This window comes from Gallinula chloropus (genome assembly GCF_964237585.1).
Source record: "Gallinula chloropus genome assembly, chromosome: 25".
Taxonomy (NCBI): domain Eukaryota; kingdom Metazoa; phylum Chordata; class Aves; order Gruiformes; family Rallidae; genus Gallinula; species Gallinula chloropus.
The window spans coordinates 7,315,579-7,321,388 of record NC_140110.1 but is presented as its reverse complement, the minus strand read 5'-3'; positions in this window follow the sequence as shown (position 1 = coordinate 7,321,388).

Here is a 5,810-nt window from a genome sequence, read left to right as displayed (position 1 = left end):
CTGCAACCGGGCAGGTACCTCCCAGGTTCCCGGCCCAACGAAAGCCCCCAGACCCAAATGGAGAGGGGCTGCTTGGGGGCCCCCTGGGGCCCCTTCAGGCCAGCTAGGTCTTTGGGTCCTGGCTCCTTCGCTTTGGGAGCAGTCGCTGGACGTTTGGCACGTTGGCCGGAGAGTGCTTCTCGGGCCGCGACCTGCAACCGGGCAGGTACCTCCCAGGTTCCCGGCCCAACGAAAGCCCCCAGACCCAAATGGAGAGGGGCTGCTTGGGGGCCCCCTGGGGCCCCTTCAGGCCAGCTAGGTCTTTGGGTCCTGGCTCCTTCGCTTTGGGAGCAGTCGCTGGACGTTTGGCACGTTGGCCGGAGAGTGCTTCTCGGGGCCGCGACCTGCAACCGGGCAGGTACCTCCCAGGTTCCCGGCCCAACGAAAGCCCCCAGACCCAAATGGAGAGGGGCTGCTTGGGGGCCCCCTGGGGCCCCTTCAGGCCAGCTAGGTCTTTGGGTCCTGGCTCCTTCGCTTTGGGAGCAGTCGCTGGACGTTTGGCACGTTGGCCGGAGAGTGCTTCTCGGGCCGCGACCTGCAACCGGGCAGGTACCTCCCAGGTTCCCGGCCCAACGAAAGCCCCCAGACCCAAATGGAGAGGGGCTGCTTGGGGGCCCCCTGGGGCCCCTTCAGGCCAGCTAGGTCTTTGTGTCCTGGCTCCTTCGCTTTGGGAGCAGTCGCTGGACGTTCGGCACGTTGGCCGGAGAGTGCTTCTCGAGCCGCGACCTGCAACCGGGCAGGTACCTCCCAGGTTCCCGGCCCAACGAAAGCCCCCAGACCCAAATGGAGAGGGGCTGCTTGGGGGCCCCCTGGGGCCCCTTCAGGCCAGCTAGGTCTTTGTGTCCTGGCTCCTTCGCTTTGGGAGCAGTCGCTGGACGTTCGGCACGTTGGCCGGAGAGTGCTTCTCGAGCCGCGACCTGCAACCGGGCAGGTACCTCCCAGGTTCCCGGCCCAACGAAAGCCCCCAGACCCAAATGGAGAGGGGCTGCTTGGGGGCCCCCTGGGGCCCCTTCAGGCCAGCTAGGTCTTTGGGTCCTGGCTCCTTCGCTTTGGGAGCAGTCGCTGGACGTTTGGCACGTTGGCCGGAGAGTGCTTCTCGGGCCGCGACCTGCAACCGGGCAGGTACCTCCCAGGTTCCCGGCCAAACGAAAGCCCCCAGACCCAAATGGAGAGGGGCTGCTTGGGGGCCCCCTGGGGCCCCTTCAGGCCAGCTAGGTCTTTGGGTCCTGGCTCCTTCGCTTTGGGAGCAGTCGCTGGACGTTTGGCACGTTGGCCGGAGAGTGCTTCTCGGGCCGCGACCTGCAACCGGGCAGGTACCTCCCAGGTTCCCGGCCCAACGAAAGCCCCCAGACCCAAATGGAGAGGGGATGCTTGGGGGCCCCCTGGGGCCCCTTCAGGCCAGCTAGGTCTTTGGGTCCTGGCTCCTTCGCTTTGGGAGCAGTCGCTGGACGTTTGGCACGTTGGCCGGAGAGTGCTTCTCGGGCCGCGACCTGCAACCGGGCAGGTACCTCCCAGGTTCCCGGCCCAACGAAAGCCCCCAGACCCAAATGGAGAGGGGCTGCTTGGGGGCCCCCTGGGGCCCCTTCAGGCCAGCTAGGTCTTTGGGTCCTGGCTCCTTCGCTTTGGGAGCAGTCGCTGGACGTTTGGCAAGTTGGCCGGAGAGTGCTTCTCGGGCCGCGACCTGCAACCGGGCAGGTACCTCCCAGGTTCCCGGCCCAACGAAAGCCCCCAGACCCAAATGGAGAGGGGATGCTTGGGGGCCCCCTGGGGCCCCTTCAGGCCAGCTAGGTCTTTGGGTCCTGGCTCCTTCGCTTTGGGAGCAGTCGCTGGACGTTTGGCACGTTGGCCGGAGAGTGCTTCTCGGGCCGCGACCTGCAACCGGGCAGGTACCTCCCAGGTTCCCGGCCCAACGAAAGCCCCCAGACCCAAATGGAGAGGGGCTGCTTGGGGGCCCCCTGGGGCCCCTTCAGGCCAGCTAGGTCTTTGGGTCCTGGCTCCTTCGCTTTGGGAGCAGTCGCTGGACGTTTGGCACGTTGGCCGGAGAGTGCTTCTCGGGCCGCGACCTGCAACCGGGCAGGTACCTCCCAGGTTCCCGGCCCAACGAAAGCCCCCAGACCCAAATGGAAAGGGGCTTCTTGGGGGCCCCCTGGGGCCCCTTCAGGCCAGCTAGGTCTTTGTGTCCTGGCTCCTTCGCTTTGGGAGCAGTCGCTGGACGTTCGGCACGTTGGCCGGAGAGTGCTTCTCGGGACGCGGCCTGCAACCGGGCAGGTACCTCCCAGGTTCCCGGCCCAACGAAAGCCCCCAGACCCAAATGGAGAGGGGCTGCTTGGGGGCCCCCTGGGGCCCCTTCAGGCCAGCTAGGTCTTTGGGTCCTGGCTCCTTCGTTTTGGGAGCAGTCGCTGGACGTTTGGCACGTTGGCCGGAGAGTGCTTCTCGGGCCGCGACCTGCAACCGGGCAGGTACCTCCCAGGTTCCCGGCCCAACGAAAGCCCCCAGACCCAAATGGAGAGGGGCTGCTTGGGGGCCCCCTGGGGCCCCTTCAGGCCAGCTAGGTCTTTGGGTCCTGGCTCCTTCGCTTTGGGAGCAGTCGCTGGACGTTCGGCACGTTGGCCGGAGAGTGCTTCTCGGGCCGCGACCTGCAACCGGGCAGGTACCTCCCAGGTTCCCGGCCCAACGAAAGCCCCCAGACCCAAATGGAGAGGGGCTGCTTGGGGGCCCCCTGGGGCCCCTTCAGGCCAGCTAGGTCTTTGGGTCCTGGCTCCTTCGCTTTGGGAGCAGTCGCTGGACGTTCGGCACGTTGGCCGGAGAGTGCTTCTCGGGCCGCGACCTGCAACCGGGCAGGTACCTCCCAGGTTCCCGGCCCAACGAAAGCCCCCAGACCCAAATGGAGAGGGGCTGCTTGGGGGCCCCCTGGGGCCCCTTCAGGCCAGCTAGGTCTTTGGGTCCTGGCTCCTTCGCTTTGGGAACAGTCGCCGGACGTTTGGCACGTTGGCCGGAGAGTGCTTCTCGGGCCGCGACCTGCAACCGGGCAGGTACCTCCCAGGTTCCCGGCCCAACGAAAGCCCCCAGACCCAAATGGAGAGGGGCTGCTTGGGGGCCCCCTGGGGCCCCTTCAGGCCAGCTAGGTCTTTGGGTCCTGGCTCCTTCGCTTTGGGAGCAGTCGCTGGACGTTCGGCACGTTGGCCGGAGAGTGCTTCTCGGGCCGCGACCTGCAACCGGGCAGGTACCTCCCAGGTTCCCGGCCCAACGAAAGCCCCCAGACCCAAATGGAGAGGGGCTGCTTGGGGGCCCCCTGGGGCCCCTTCAGGCCAGCTAGGTCTTTGGGTCCTGGCTCCTTCGCTTTGGGAGCAGTCGCTGGACGTTCGGCACGTTGGCCGGAGAGTGTTTCTCGGGCCGCGACCTGCAACCGGGCAGGTACCTCCTAGGTTCCCGGCCCAACGAAAGCCCCCAGACCCAAATGGAGAGGGGCTGCTTGGGGGCCCCCTGGGGCCCCTTCAGGCCAGCTAGGTCTTTGGGTCCTGGCTCCTTCGCTTTGGGAGCAGTCGCTGGACGTTTGGGCATGTTGGCCGGAGAGTGCTTCTCGGGCCGCGGACCTGCAACCGGGCAGGTACCTCCCAGGTTCCCGGCCCAACGAAAGCCCCCAGACCCAAATGGAGAGGGGCTGCTTGGGGGCCCCCTGGGGCCCCTTCAGGCCAGCTAGGTCTTTGGGTCCTGGCTCCTTCGCTTTGGGAGCAGTCGCTGGACGTTCGGCACGTTGGCCGGAGAGTGCTTCTCGGGCCGCGACCTGCAACCGGGCAGTTACCTCCCAGGTTCCCGGCCCAACGAAAGCCCCCAGACCCAAATGGAGAGGGGCTGCTTGGGGGCCCCCTGGGGCCCCTTCAGGCCAGCTAGGTCTTTGGGTCCTGGCTCCTTCGCTTTGGGAGCAGTCGCTGGACGTTTGGCACGTTGGCCGGAGAGTGCTTCTCGGGCCGCGACCTGCAACCGGGCAGGTACCTCCCAGGTTCCCGGCCCAACGAAAGCCCCCAGACCCAAATGGAGAGGGGCTGCTTGGGGGCCCCCTGGGGCCCCTTCAGGCCAGCTAGGTCTTTGGGTCCTGGCTCCTTCGCTTTGGGAGCAGTCGCTGGACGTTCGGCACGTTGGCCGGAGAGTGCTTCTCGGGCCGCGACCTGCAACCGGGCAGGTACCTCCCAGGTTCCCGGCCCAACGAAAGCCCCCAGACCCAAATGGAGAGGGCCTGCTTGGGGGCCCCCTGGGGCCCCTTCAGGCCAGCTAGGTCTTTGGGTCCTGGCTCCTTCGCTTTGGGAGCAGTCGCTGGACGTTTGGCACGTTGGCCGGAGAGTGCTTCTCGGGCCGCGACCTGCAACCGGGCAGGTACCTCCCAGGTTCCCGGCCCAACGAAAGCCCCCAGACCCAAATGGAGAGGGGCTGCTTGGGGGCCCCCTGGGGCCCCTTCAGGCCAGCTAGGTCTTTGGGTCCTGGCTCCTTCGCTTTGGGAGCAGTCGCTGGACGTTCGGCACGTTGGCCGGAGAGTGCTTCTCGGGCCGCGACCTGCAACCGGGCAGGTACCTCCCAGGTTCCCGGCCCAACGAAAGCCCCCAGACCCAAATGGAGAGGGGCTGCTTGGGGGCCCCCTGGGGCCCCTTCAGGCCAGCTAGGTCTTTGGGACCTGGCTCCTTCGCTTTGGGAGCAGTCGCTGGACGTTCGGCACGTTGGCCGGAGAGTGCTTCTCGGGCCGCGACCTGCAACCGGGCAGGTACCTCCCAGGTTCCCGGCCCAACGAAAGCCCCCAGACCCAAATGGAGAGGGGCTGCTTGGGGGCCCCCTGGGGCCCCTTCAGGCCAGCTAGGTCTTTGGGTCCTGGCTCCTTCGCTTTGGGAGCAGTCGCTGGACGTTTGGCACGTTGGCCGGAGAGTGCTTCTCGGGCCGCGACCTGCAACCGGGCAGGTACCTCCCAGGTTCCCGGCCCAACGAAAGCCCCCAGACCCAAATGGAGAGGGGCTGCTTGGGGGCCCCCTGGGGCCCCTTCAGGCCAGCTAGGTCTTTGGGTCCTGGCTCCTTCGCTTTGGGAGCAGTCGCTGGACGTTTGGCACGTTGGCCGGAGAGTGCTTCTCGGGCCGCGACCTGCAACCGGGCAGGTACCTCCCAGGTTCCCGGCCCAACGAAAGCCCCCAGACCCAAATGGAGAGGGGCTGCTTGGGGGCCCCCTGGGGCCCCTTCAGGCCAGCTAGGTCTTTGGGTCCTGGCTCCTTCGCTTTGGGAGCAGTCGCTGGACGTTTGGCACGTTGGCCGGAGAGTGCTTCTCGGGCCCGCGACCTGCAACCGGGCAGGTACCTCCCAGGTTCCCGGCCCAACGAAAGCCCCCAGACCCAAATGGAGAGGGGCTGCTTGGGGGCCCCCTGGGGCCCCTTCAGGCCAGCTAGGTCTTTGGGTCCTGGCTCCTTCGCTTTGGGAGCAGTCGCTGGACGTTCGGCACGTTGGCCGGAGAGTGCTTCTCGGGCCGCGACCTGCAACCGGGCAGGTACCTCCCAGGTTCCCGGCCCAACGAAAGCCCCCAGACCCAAATGGAGAGGGGCTGCTTGGGGGCCCCCTGGGGCCCCTTCAGGCCAGCTAGGTCTTTGGGTCCTGGCTCCTTCGCTTTGGGAGCAGTCGCTGGACGTTTGGCACGTTGGCCGGAGAGTGCTTCTCGGGCCGCGACCTGCAACCGGGCAGGTACCTCCCAGGTTCCCGGCCCAACGAAAGCCCCCAGACCCAAATGGAGAGGGGCTGCTTGG